The 13469-nt window shown below is 42.1% G+C and overlaps 1 protein-coding gene across 2 annotated transcripts in view; it reads left to right on the top strand.

The window, feature by feature from the left end:
• TAB3 (TGF-beta activated kinase 1 (MAP3K7) binding protein 3) overlaps positions 1-13469 on the top strand; it is a 51501-nt gene that overhangs the window by 34401 nt on the left and 3631 nt on the right. The gene's annotated exons all lie outside the window — the stretch shown is intronic.

Here is a 13469-nt window from a genome sequence, read left to right as displayed (position 1 = left end):
AAAATTCTATCCGAAGACAAGGAGTTGTATTGCCTGAACATCTGTTAAAGCCTGACAATTACCAGAATCATATGCAGCCTTTTCAGAAGCTCAGCTCATTATATTCTGCCTGTTGAGGTCACAGAGAAGGAAGAATTCTCTCTATAATTGCTTAAATATCTTTTTTTTCCTATTAGAAGAGATGTCCCAAAATTCTCATCCCAGCAATTGGCCATGCTGTTATTGAAAACATCTGGAGGAACCCAGGTTGGAGGAGGCTGTTCTAAAAATATACAGAGTTGCTGTCCAGTACTCTGTTGATGCCATTGTTGGACCCTACAGGGAAGACTGATGTTTTTCAGACTTCCTAGCCTTAGAGAATCTTATCAATGTTGATTTATCTGCTTCGGGTCTCTGAGCATTGCCAAAGACTCTTTGGTACTTTTTAGGAGGCGCCTCATTTTATAAAGCTGAACAGGCTTAACTTTAGCATGTCCTAGATTACATGCAACTCTCATACTATTGTGTTTTTAGTTATAGTGGATCTTCAAAGAGATTTGAAGTGCTCTTGGGAAATCAGGATACTGCTGTGGTCAGGCATGCTTTCAGCCCATTCAGGCTGGTGCTTTCTGTCCTTTGGTAACAAAGTCCAGATAAGATTACTGGAATGTATTCTGGAATAGTCCCTTGGCATTTTCATACAGAACACTGTGGGAGTTTGAACACACATTATTATGGAAATAATGATGTTGAGTAAGGCTTGCAAGAGTACAGCAAGGCTCTATTTTATCCCCCATGCTTTTTAACAACTACATGAAACCGCTGGGGGAGGTTACCTGGAGGTGTGGGCTGAGATGTCACCAATATGCTGATGACACTCAGCTCTGCCTCTTTTTCATCTAATCCAGGTGAGGCAGTGGCTGGGCTTGAGGACCAATGGAAAGGATGAGGACCAATAAACTTAAGACTTAATCCATGTAAGAAGGAGATGCTGCTGCTGCTGCTGGGGGTCATCTGTCCAGTTAGGTGGCTTTAAACCTGTCCTGGATGGGGTTGCACTCTTCCCAAAGGACAAGGTTCATAGTTTGGGGGTGCTTCTGAATGCTGAACTGTCACTAGAGTCACAGGCTGACTTGGTGGCCCGGAGCACCTTCTATCAGCTCAGGCTAATCTATCAAGTATGACCGCACCAGGACAGGCAGAGCCTCACAGCAGTTGATCTATGCTCTGGTAACTCTCACGTGGATTGCAATGTACTCTAGGTGGGGCTACCTTTGAAGATGGTCTGGAAACTTCAGACCATCTTCAGAACAGGGCAACAAGGCTGCTGATACAAACACATTATTCCAGTCCTCTTCCAACTCTACTGACTACCACTGGCAGTCCAGTGGAATAAATATATATAAAATGCTTAAATCAGAAAAGTGCCTCTTTAGCTGCTGTCGTCAGGAGATTATCTGCTACAGAAACTCTGAAACTGTCTTTAAGAAATATATCTTCAACTGGAGCAATTCTACTTTGGTTTTGGATGTGAATTCCCATCCTGGGAATGGACTACTTTGGAACACACCATGTGAGGTAGGAGAGGCAAGAGTTGATGCCTACCAGGTAATTCCCAAAAGGTCGCATGGCTTTGTAGGCTAAGTGCCCTTACTACCTGTGTTAGGATTTCTTAATTTCCTACAGGCTTGTTTTGCAACTAGGGGTACTCAACATTCTAGGCAAAGAGAGTTTTCACCTGCTTCAACTGTCATCTCTTTTCTGTGTAAATGAAAACATCCGCATGTAGGGATGGTACGTTTCCACTGGGAAAAGAAAAGTTAACTCATGAAAGCAGAGGGAGACAGCACCCTGCCCACAGCAATACCCAGCCAGTTACAAATTCCCCTGGAAAAAATAGGGGCATGTATGGAGGCTACGCAGCCTCTAAACAGCTTGTCTGCTGGCTACAAATCTGTGGTCCCTAGAGTTGCTATAGGAAGCCGACGCAGTTACATGTAGCACTCTAGTCTGTGTGTCTCTGAATTTTGGCAACAAGCCCCCCATTTCAGCTTGTTTTTTCTTGGACACCTGCAGCCTCTCTGGCGAATGTGGTGGGGTAAAAATGGTCCCTGGGCCTCTGAAGGTTGCCCAGCCCTGCATTAGGAATGTTAGACATCAATCTGTTCCTCCACCTACACTTAGGTTAAGATAACTTTGGGTTGTTTCAAGGTTTTATAGTCTAATGATTATCTTGATTCTGACTGAGCAATAGAGTTTTCAGTCCAAACCTGTTACTCACTCAGTGCAATATCAAGTTATAGATCTCCTTAGGCCTAGTTTCCAAAGTTCAGCTAGCATATTTGTATGATAGAACATTCTCAATTGTCAGTTCCTGGAGCACAAAGGAGAAGACAATTGAGCTCGCCTAATGTGCTGGTGTGATCCATTTGATGAACTCGGAGCTAAGTGTTACAAGGTCAGAACTAGACCTTAATGCTGTGGTGAAATTTATTTTAGTAGCCATGTTCTGAAACTTCCCAGAAGCTTTAACTAAAGTAACTCCCACTCTGTGTATTTGTATGGTTAGCACTCAGAATGTATAATGAAGTACTGCTTGTGTTGTATCACCAAGACTGGAGGTGCAGTTTCATTTTCAAACAGCTAAGGCAAAGCCTCAAATTTTGAGTAGCCAGGATTGTAGGCCTGTTGGAAGCTGTGTCCATTATTTTCCCTACACACCATGTTAAGCAAGACACAGTCTGTATTCAGAGACCACAACAGAGGTGTTCAATGTTCACAATGACCATTTTAGCTAAACTGAAAATTAAGAATTACATTATGTTAAAAAAAACCCCTGGAAACTAAGTTTTAGAACAGGTAAATTCTTTCTCATGCATTGTTTTTTTAGTAAAATCTCAGTTCTTTTTCTCTTGCACTTAAGCTGCTCACCTCAGTGAAACAGAAACTTTCTGAGATCCTTACAAATTATTTTTCAACTAGCAATATCTGTAATGCTTCTATTGTTGTTAATGTAGGGATGCACCATCTTTTAAATGAGATAAATTCAGGGTGTATTATTCCTTACCTGTTTGGAAAAAAATTACAGCCAATGTCCACCTGAGAGAAATTGTTTGGAGTTGAGGTCAAGATGGTTTGCTTAGAGTTCTCCTGACTGGTTTGATTGTGTCCACTAATGCAAGGAATGTTGTTGTCATGCACCTTTGCATTCTTTTCAGATGCATCATCTTGATAAAACATGAAAAAGAGCTGCTAGAGAAATGGGCACCAAATCTATATGCAACATTTTGCACAAGGGTGTCAAACTCAAATAGGTATATAGGTTGATGGCCCTAAGGCAAAGGAGGACCCATTGCAAAACCTTCTGTTACAGGGTACTCCCATCCAGAGCAATTAATCTCAGCCCTGAAATTCACCTGCCCCTGATTGCTTCCCCCCCCCCCCCCGGGGGCAGTACTTTGAATGACAGCTGAGCTAGCACTGAGCTCCAATTGACAATGGCAACCTATCACGTTGGATTACCAGAACTGCAAGCACTGTTGATTGCAGATGAATGATGGCTTAGCAGCCATTCCAAAGGGGTGCTGGCAGCAGCCGGCATGCACAGTTGCCCAGGAAACATGTCTGATCTAGCAATGAGTGAGTGCCTTGTGGTGGCCCTATTGCCACAGACTGGAGCAGACCATGAGCTAGCTCCACTCCCATTCAAAAGCTCAGCCAGTGTTGCCTTCTGTGGATATACATCTGGGCCAAGGAGTTAAGTGACTGGTGGTGGTGGTGTGTATACACAACATACAGCAGCATGGTGGGGGACAACCAGGGGCCAGATCAGCGTTGCAGCAGTGCTGTGTGGGGGAGTCCCAGTGCAGTTTGCTGGCATCATGCCAAAGTCCCACAGCGGCCTGGCTTCAGTTACTTCAGCGCCATTTCCTTCTCTGTTAACCAGGGTAGCACCAGTTCTTTATTCCCTCTCCTGGCTCCTTCTGTTCTTTAACTGCTGGCAAATAGTATATTCTACCCTCTGTTCTAATGCGCTCTAAGTGACCAGTCTCTCGTTTCCCTTACTTGCCAGAGTTCTGAACCCTCACTAAACATTTGAGAGCCCAAGGACAGAAATGCTGGTGCTACACCATGCAGTAGCAGCTACTTGTGTGTCATTCTCCTTTGACCTGTTTCGGGCATCAGCTTCTGCACCCTGAAGGTGGCTCAGCAGGTTGAGGAAGATGTGGTGGGCTGTTATAGGCTGCACTGATGATCTCAAAGGGCCCTAATAAAATCCCTGGACTGAATGTTTAGCTTTCTGGGTTAGCAACACTGAGGTGAAAGAGCTCATCGGAGTATCCACTTCATTTCCACAAATACTAACATCTACTTTACAGATACATTATGGCAACGCCAATCCTGAATTTAATTTATTTATGATAACTCTATTACTAACCTCATAGTCTTTTCTCTTTTGTGTAGGCCTCTAAGCCAGCACAAAATTGATGCATAAGAACAATCTGCTTCTCTCAAATTGTGGTTCTTAAAGCGAATATTGTGTTCTACACAGAGCCTTTTTTCAGAACTCTGTAGAGCAAGGGGAGTCTGTTTGGTGGGCCCCTTACCCGCAGCCTCTGTATGCATGGTCAAGTCAATATGGCTTCCACCTGTCCCATTCACCATGTACCTCATCCAAATGATTGGTGGTGAGATGGCCTGGCACATGTATAACACTTCATGTTATCACTGTACCTGCTGATAGGCAGATTGGAGAAGGGGGCACGATGCGCAGGAGTCATAGCTGGCTATTAAAAGGCTCTGCCACTTTATGCTGGTTGGATGACTAGAATTTCAGAGCCATGCAGCTTTTCTTGTGAGAACACAAAGATGTCTAACAAGACCGACCCCTCTACGCCCAGTGAGCATGATGTAATGGCAGCTGGATGAGGACCTGTTCTGCTAGCCCCATGAGTCAAACATTGCTGCCAAGCCTTTCCATTAAGCCCAGGATGTTTTCTGTCCTCGTGCTAAAAATACTTCATTGTCAAAAAGGAGGATCTTGATCCTTCTTTTAATCCGCCGTGTAATTCCAAAAAAACACCACCAAGCATGCCTATGAAGTGCAGTGGCTCTGCTGTTGCTCTCCATGTTATTCTTTACTAACAGTTGCTTCCTGCTGAAATATTTTGACTGGTGTCTTCTTCCAGAGGGTGGTCAAAAAGGAGAAAGTTTCCTCTCACAATAGTTGTTGATATCAAAATGTTCTCAGCAATGGCTGAGTAGAACTATAAAGTTATGTTCTCTTCCTTCATGATTAGCAGGCATAGGATGAATTTGCTGGCACAACTGGGTCAGAGTGGTCTCAGCAAAGATGGAACCAGGCACAGTCTGGTTTAAGCAGAGAATCTTCACTGTCCTCTTGGAATGTGTGGAGTTTCCCTAGTCAGAGGCATGGCAGGTGGCTTATCCCATCATCTCTTTGTCACTTGTAAAAGTGCTGGTCGTGTGGAGATCGCCACTGGGGCACTGTGCACCGAACGAAAGAGCAGATCTTTGCTGGACGTCAAAGCCTAGTGCCCAGACCCTGTGCAGTAGATGTTCTGAATACATTTAGGCAACTTCTGTGGGAGGTAATAGAGTGCCATCATCAATGTGCAGGTCTAGTGAAGAGATGGCTAGTACCACAAACCACACTGACTTCAAGTGAGACAGGCATTCCTCCAGCTCCAAGGACTGACCTTGCTTTCAGTTGGTTTGAGCAGTGGCAAGGTGCCACCACTGACAAGCTGAGACAACCTGGTTGATGTGAGGTTTCAAACTGGAAAAATGATGGTCCAAAGAGGATGGTGGCAACAGTGCTGCAGAGGATGCTTTTTGACAAAGTTATTGATTCAAGGAGCATGAGCATGATTTGCAAGACCAGCACCAAGGCTGCCACAGCCTTTGAGTCCAGGGGCATTTGTACTGACAAAGCTGTAAGACCACCCTGAGGATATGTAGTGTGGAGGACAGTAATGTGGGAGACAAGGTCAAGATGGCAGATGTAGCAACATTTGTAGCCTTAGAGATTAGCTGCGATCAAAAGAACTATAACCATCAGAAACTAATGGTAGTGGTGAGGGTGGAGTGGGGGGTAAGCATGATAAAGGGGAATCTGCTTCTGCTTCAACATCTGTGCTAGGATGTATTCCCATGCCCATGATCACCAGTGGAATAATGTGCTGGTTCAGAAAAAAGTCCCTTGTCCCTGAATCTCAGCCAGTTGTAATTGTGACGACAGTGTTTCCTAGGTGATGGCAGCCTTGGCAAAGATCTCTGGGAGGTCAACTTGAGTGGGAATTGTGAATCTGTTAAGGGTCTGGGGAGACGCCTTAGCATCTGCTGCAGGCAGAGTCTGTTCCCAGAAGGAGCTCTGTGTACTTGTTTTATGAAGCACTGGTAGTACTGGCAAAAGTCATTTGCTATTGGACAAAAGATGCAAGGTGTGGCTTTCTGTGGAAGGGAGTTTGTACCTTGTACTTTGGAACACTTGTGGAAGGCAGCTGTTTTCAGAGTAGCCTTTCAAAAACTCCTAAAAGGGGCAGGTGAGGTAACCAAAACAAAAGACAGTGGAAAAGGTAAATGCTGAAGTAATAACCAAGGTAACCAAGTAAAGAGAAAGATGCAGACATATTTTCCCAAGTTTGTCTAGCAAAGAGAAGTTGACCTTGTGGTTGCTGCTGCTTGGACATTCGAAAAATGTATGAGCAAGAGAGGCATGGGTCACCCCCTGCCAAACATGTGTGCCAGAGGTGGAGGTGGGCAACCTGCCCAAATACCTTAGCTCTAGAAAATTCCAAAATGAGGCTCTGAGCAGGTGTGGAACCCTTATCTGTGACTCTTCTCATGACTGCTGGGCAAATAGTGAAACCTGTATGCTAATCAAGCATCCCTTCCACAGGATGGAGCAAAAGGCGCTACTGTAGTGCAAAACCTACAATTTCAAGGTACCTAACTGAAACCATTCCAGTACAACCTGTGGCTGTATTACAGCAATGGAGCTCAAGTTGTGAAGGGTCTTTCCTTTGCTTTGGAACCACTGAAATCTGCCATTTTCTGGATGATGGATGCAATCTGAATCCAATGAATAGCTGAAGTTGGTATCTCAGAACGGATAGATCTTGGCTTTCCTAGTTCATTTGAACAGGGACTGAAAAAGCAAGTAATCTAGCTATTGACATGACAATTCAACTTCTTTCAGTACAAACTCAAGATGATATTGAACATTGGGATTGCATGTTTGGGTTAACATACCTTTGAAATGCTTGTTTTCTTTTGCTATCTCTGTCTCACAGTATCCAGCAATCAGAATTTCTGTGGACTCACTATTTACTGATGATGGGGAAGTATTGTTCATAGAATGTTCTTGTAGTTTTTCTAAATAAAAGTAGAAGTCTTGTTCATAGCCAGTCCTGTTCAGTAAAGTATTGCTAAAATATCGAAACAATTTCTTTAAAAAAGCCAAGACAAATCTTCAGGGCTGGCCCAAACCATTTTGTTGGCTGTGATCTTGTATGTTTGCTTGCAAGCATAAAAGTCCAAGTGGACTCAAAGCGAGGAAAATTTTTGAAACATAAGGCAAAAATCCCATCTCTATCAGAACAAAATTACAGTAATCACTAATTAACAACTTGCTGTCCTTTTATGAAACTAAAGTGGCCTCATCCTACCTAAATGGTGGGACTAGTCCTGAAAATCTCAATGCTACTAGGTTGGTCAAGCACTTTTCAACTAATAAAATGCTATATTTTCAGAAAATCACTTTCTAATACATTTTTAAATGATCCTCTGTAACAACTAGCTCTAAGGCAACAGTCTTGCTGAATTCTTAAAGATCACTGATCTGACTTTTAAGGTTCACTATGTATCAACATGGAAAGACACACAACAGCAATGATCCCACCACAGCCAAGCTTTTAAAAGTTTTGTTATCATTAAGACTGCAATTTCTTGTACATTGAGCTGGCTATAAGCTTATCGATCTCAGTGGGGCTTGCTTCTGAGTAGACATTGGGTAAATTCATGAAACAAAATTAATCTTCCTTATTCTTAATTGACTTATCCTTTATAGAAACATTTCTCCTTTAAATAAAACTGCAATGAAATCAGAAATACTAGATATTAACCAGAGAAGGGTTGTGTTAAATGGATATAGTAGCTGCTGCCAGCAATATTGGTCTTAATAGATTTAGGGAAGCCATTTTATAGGTCTTTCTTGTGAAGTTTTGGCTGCAGTAGAGTTGCATGCATCTCCTTTCTTTGCTCATCAGCTCTGAGTGTATTAATCACCTGTTGAGCGTGTCCAGACTTAATCAGCAGACACCCCTTCTTAGTATTTCAGACAATGAAGTTATGTTTTAACACATTTGGTTGAATTGGGCTATTGTATCTTGAAATTGCTATTGTCACATAGGCCTTATAAATTCTAAAAATATTTAGTGAGAGTGAGTATGCAAACATGGCTAACTATTACAGAGAACATCTTTGTGAAAACAAAATCTACACTTCTAGAAGATAAACAAAAATGGGCAACCCAGGATGATGAAATTAGGTGCCAATATGTCTCTTCATAAGCAGCTGAAAGAGAAGGTCTGCATTTGCCCAAGTGGAATGGCAATTGTTCTCCAAGCATAGTTTGCTGCACTAGCCACTAGAGCATAGGAAAGGAACATGTAGCCCATCAGCCTCTGGAGGTCCACACATCCTAAACTCCTGCACTAAAGTGTGTTGTGATGCTTTATTTGGGAACTTTAAGCATCAATTTGGTCACTTAATGGAATTCATATCAAAGTGTATTTTTCAAAAAAGGGGCTTTACCATTGTAGCTGCTACTTGCCACACAGATAATCATGGAACTGAGTGGGCCTTCCCAATGAGATGCATAAGAAAAAAAATCCATTTCAACAGACTTTCAATAGAAAGGGCAACTCTCCACAATGAATGTTCTTCTTATGCATTAGGAGTTGTCATATTCATCGTGTCCCTTTGTGATAGTTCAATTCCATGTCAATCTGACAGTGCAGCAGATACAACCATCACCACACAATGGGATGGGGAGCTGCTTGAGTCATTTTTCCTAACCTATTCTGTATTTGATGGTGGACCACATGACAAGCCCACTTAGAAGACTAGGGTCCAGGTCACTCCCTGAAAGTGACTGATGCCAATGTCCATTTGATCTTGCTCACTGGTTTCGCAAGACCAACATACGAGCTTACTGCTGAGTCTCTTAAGAACCTGAACCAATATACTATAAAAAGGTTTTTCCTTTACCATCTGGTTTGCCAGTAAGTGTATGCATTAGCCATTCATATTGCCTCTTCAAATCCCACAGTTCTTCTTTCAGCCTATGGTTTTCCTCATTCAGCTGGTGACTGATTTCCCTCAGCCTCTTGGATTCACTCCTTAATTTACAGATCTCCTCATGCTGGGATCGTTCATAAGTGCTTCCTGGATCATGTATGTTGTGTATCCTGTTGATCTTTAAACAGGAAACGATAAGTTTAAAATGTGATTCAATTCTAGAAACAGGAAGGAAATATTCAATAGGAAGGAAGGAATAAAAAGTGGAAGCTTTTATGTGCACATGTTGGAATTGAGCCCACTGCTCCTCTAAAAGAACCTGCAAAGAATCAGATTCTGAATCAGAAGGGGTGGGGGGGGGGGCAGAATCTGCTGCTGAAATGCCAAGGCCCACAGTCTCAGGCAAGCCAGGCAGGTGCTGAGATCAGAAAGTTTCATATTATGTGAAAGGATTTAGTGAGCATTTCTTTCATTGGTCAGTACTCTAACTATACTTACTGATTTCTGCAATATGCCAAAAGCAGGGGGAGAAGACTGCCCACAACAGTATGAAGTTATTGGAAACATAATTTATCCACTCTGAACTGTTGTAATTATCGTGTTAATACAAGATTTGACTTAGTAGCTTATCTGCATTTGTAGGAAAATTACAGGGTGCAACCTACGTAGGACTGTGGCTCTTTAGACTGTATGTTAGATTCTCATGTTTAAATGCCACATAGAAAAACAGCATTCAAGCAGAAAAGTAGCTGGACTATAATACTATATGTATTAGCATGCCATGTTTCTGTGAGTTTCCAACTGTGGGTGGGCATCAGAACTGTAGTATCTTCTCTCTCTCTCCATTTTACTATTATTTATTTCATGCTTATACTGTCCAATAGCCGAGGCTCTCATACTAGAACCTGTACTACATTAAAATCAAAGAACATGCAGCCTCTGACACTGATGCTAGAAATCTGTTTTCAGTACCAGAAATGAACTGAGCATATCCCAGCCACTTCCTGATTACCTGAACCCTTTCCCATTTTAGCAGCCTAATTTACTTGAGATTATGGAGTCAGAAGCCCTGGCCAATCTTTTCCAAATCCGCAAGGATCTACCAGTCAATTCTGATCAACCTTATGCTCACCTCTGATTTAACAACATGATCTAAGCGAGGAGTAGGCAGCAAGTGGCCCATGGGCCACAGGCAGCCCCTGCTGTGGCTCACATTGCCCTTGAATGCAGTTGACTGTAGGAGGGGGAGGCTGTAACACAGAGCACTAAAAAATTAGCTTCTAAACAAGATTTAAATGGCTCCTGGACCTCCTGCAGTTGCTCACTCCTGTTCTAAAGAGCGTATGTAAAAAGTATAATTATGTGCTACATGCACATAAAGGTTGTAAGTTATTCTTAATGTCTAATGTAAAAAGGAAAAGCTAAAGGTTTCCCTTTGACATTAAGTCCAGTCATGCCTGACTCTAGGGGGTGGTGCTCATCTCCATTTCTTAGCCAAGGGAGCCGAACATTTGTCCGCAGACAGTTTCTGTGGTCATGTGGCCGGCATGATTAAACGCCAAAGAGCACAGAAGACTTTTAGCTTCCCACCAAAGTGGTACCTACTTTCATTTGCATGCTTTTGAACTGCTCGGTTGGCAGAAGCTTGGACAGAGCAACAGGAGATCACCCGATCACACGGATCCAAACTGACCTTTCAGTCGACAAGCCCAGAGGCTCAGCAGTTTAAACCACTGACACTCATGTCCCAGTGTGTAATGTAGCTCTCCTAAATTCAAACTGTTATAAGCAAAAATATGTAGCTATCAGTTGTTGCATAATTTTGGTTATGGTTGGTACGTGATAAAATCTGCTTTCTTCTCCCCGTTTCCCTTTACTAAATGAACAAGTTTAAAATTTCATTATAGAAGATCAAATTGAGAATTAAATGAAATCTCTAGGGGTGGCTTACCTTTTTCTTCAAAATAAGGTTTTCTTCTTTGAAGACTGCTAACTTTTGTAGATATTCAGATTTTAACTGAGCCATTTCATTCTTTAGGTGTGAGATCTCCTCATCTGCCTTTGCTAGCTCTAAGACCGCAGTCTTGTTGGCTTCTTGAAGATCACTGATCTGACTTTTAAGGCTCACTATATATCAACATGGAAAGACACACAGTAGGAATGATCCCACAGTCAAGCTTTTAAAAGCCCTATTATCATTAAGGCTGCATTTTTTGCATGTTTAGCTGGCTGTGAGCTTATTGATCTCAGTGGGGCTTGCTTCTGAGTAGATATTGGGTAATACTGCAGATTTTTTCCTACTGAAATAGAAGGAACTTCAGCATGCTTAGCTGGCAGCCCAATCCTATGTTTGCTTACTCAGAAGTAATGCCCCATCAAGTCAATGAGTATGTTAGTACATTAGTATAAGCACATACTTACAGTCTTGACTGAAGGGTGGCTAATATTTGTAGAGCAAAGAAAACATGGCCAAATTAAGGAATGAAGACTTCACTATGTATCTGATTGCTAACCATTACACTACATCACTGAGCAGGTTAAAAGAAATCCATGGATTAGGGGAAATTGCAGACCATAAGAGATGTCTTGAAATTATAAAGTGGGAACAGTCAGAGTATGAAATAGAGCAGCAATGATCTTGGTCATAAGTTCAAAGAAAATTCTTCCAGCTTGAATTAGTATGCAAAACCTGAATTTTGTTTACTTGATTTCATGGCTGAGTTTGATGACTTTCCCCCTGAAATCTCTAAATATTTCAGAGATATATTTAGAGATTATTTATCTTATGTTCAGTTCCACTGCCTCCCACAGTAAGATTTTTAAGACTGATTTTAGAAAGTGACAGAAATTCAAAGAGTTTGCCAAATTTGGAAGATTTGCCAAATTTTTATAATATGTTGCTATAGAAATCTGTCTGTCCCAGCTTCAAGAACCACAAGAAGCACTTCCTCCTGCATTAAGTTAGCTGGATGAGGCACTGCTAAGAGTTTCATCTACAGAAGATGTTCAAGATGCGCTCATGATAAGAGGACATTTTCTGTTGTGGCACTCCAAATCTGGAGGGGTACGACTGGTGCTGGCTTTTCACACCAGGACAGTATGTTTTTCTCTGCCCAAATTACAAATTGATGGTATGGATTTACCTAGTTGAAGAGCTGTCTTTATCATCTGTCAGTTTTTATTGTTATTTGGTTTTATACTTTATGATTTATTTGAATTATAGTTTGAAATTTTAAGTATACTGCCCTGGAACCCAGTGTAAAAAAATAAATAAAACACTTGTCCAAGATGGATAGGGTTTTTTTGGTAACACACTTAAATGCCCAATAGATTATGGTCCATCATCTTCCAGCATGCTAAGCCCTTGCAGAAGTCCAAACTAGGTTCATACAACATGGCAACCCACTGTGGGTAATAGCAATGGTGGATTGCTATGCCACCGAAACCATCTCCTGCAGGGAGGCTTATTTTTTGGCAACAAGCTACCCTAACAACACATGGAATTTTCTAGGTCTTGTCTAATCCACCATGGGTTGTCAAGTTATTGACACCTGCCAGTTTCAGCACAGGGTGTGGGAAATGGCTAGCGAGCCATTGGGCAAGAGTGGCAAAGACTCGGACTGTCCTTTGTGATCTCGCCCTTGCTGCTGCCAGTGGAAGCTCCTTCATGTATGCCCAAGTGGCACTTTGGAGCTGTCATCTTTGGTTTGTCACCTTTTCGGGGAGGAGTGATCTTTTTGATGCATCTATTCCCCTTTGCTTTTCAACTGATAGCAGGTAGCTGTGCACAAATCAGTGTATATGCACATTTCCCACATTTCTCATTGTCAATCAATTACCTACTTCCTTTTGAAAACTGAAACTTATAAGGCTATTGAGAAGGCAAGACTGCATAAATGGAACAGCCATTTATGCACACTTGTGTACCTGCAAAAGACGGTCAATTATAGTACTGCTACATTGCAAACATAGCTGCATAATTTTCAAGGGCAAGGAAAAAATTACTTTAGCTGGGCTTTGGAAGCTTCAACCCTCTGAAGAAAAAGCAATGGCAAACAGTGAGAAGGACAAGATGGGTTCTTCCACTGAGATACTGGTTGGAGGAGCAACACACATCATCTTTCTGGTACACCATTCATTCGTCAGTGAAAAACCAACCCAGTGTA

This window comes from Varanus komodoensis, unplaced genomic scaffold (genome assembly GCF_004798865.1).
Source record: "Varanus komodoensis strain SLA01 unplaced genomic scaffold, ASM479886v1 scaffold4, whole genome shotgun sequence".
Lineage (NCBI taxonomy): Eukaryota > Metazoa > Chordata > Lepidosauria > Squamata > Varanidae > Varanus > Varanus komodoensis.
The sequence above is the reverse complement of the archived record's forward strand: the minus strand, read 5'-3'. Positions and strand labels throughout refer to the sequence as shown.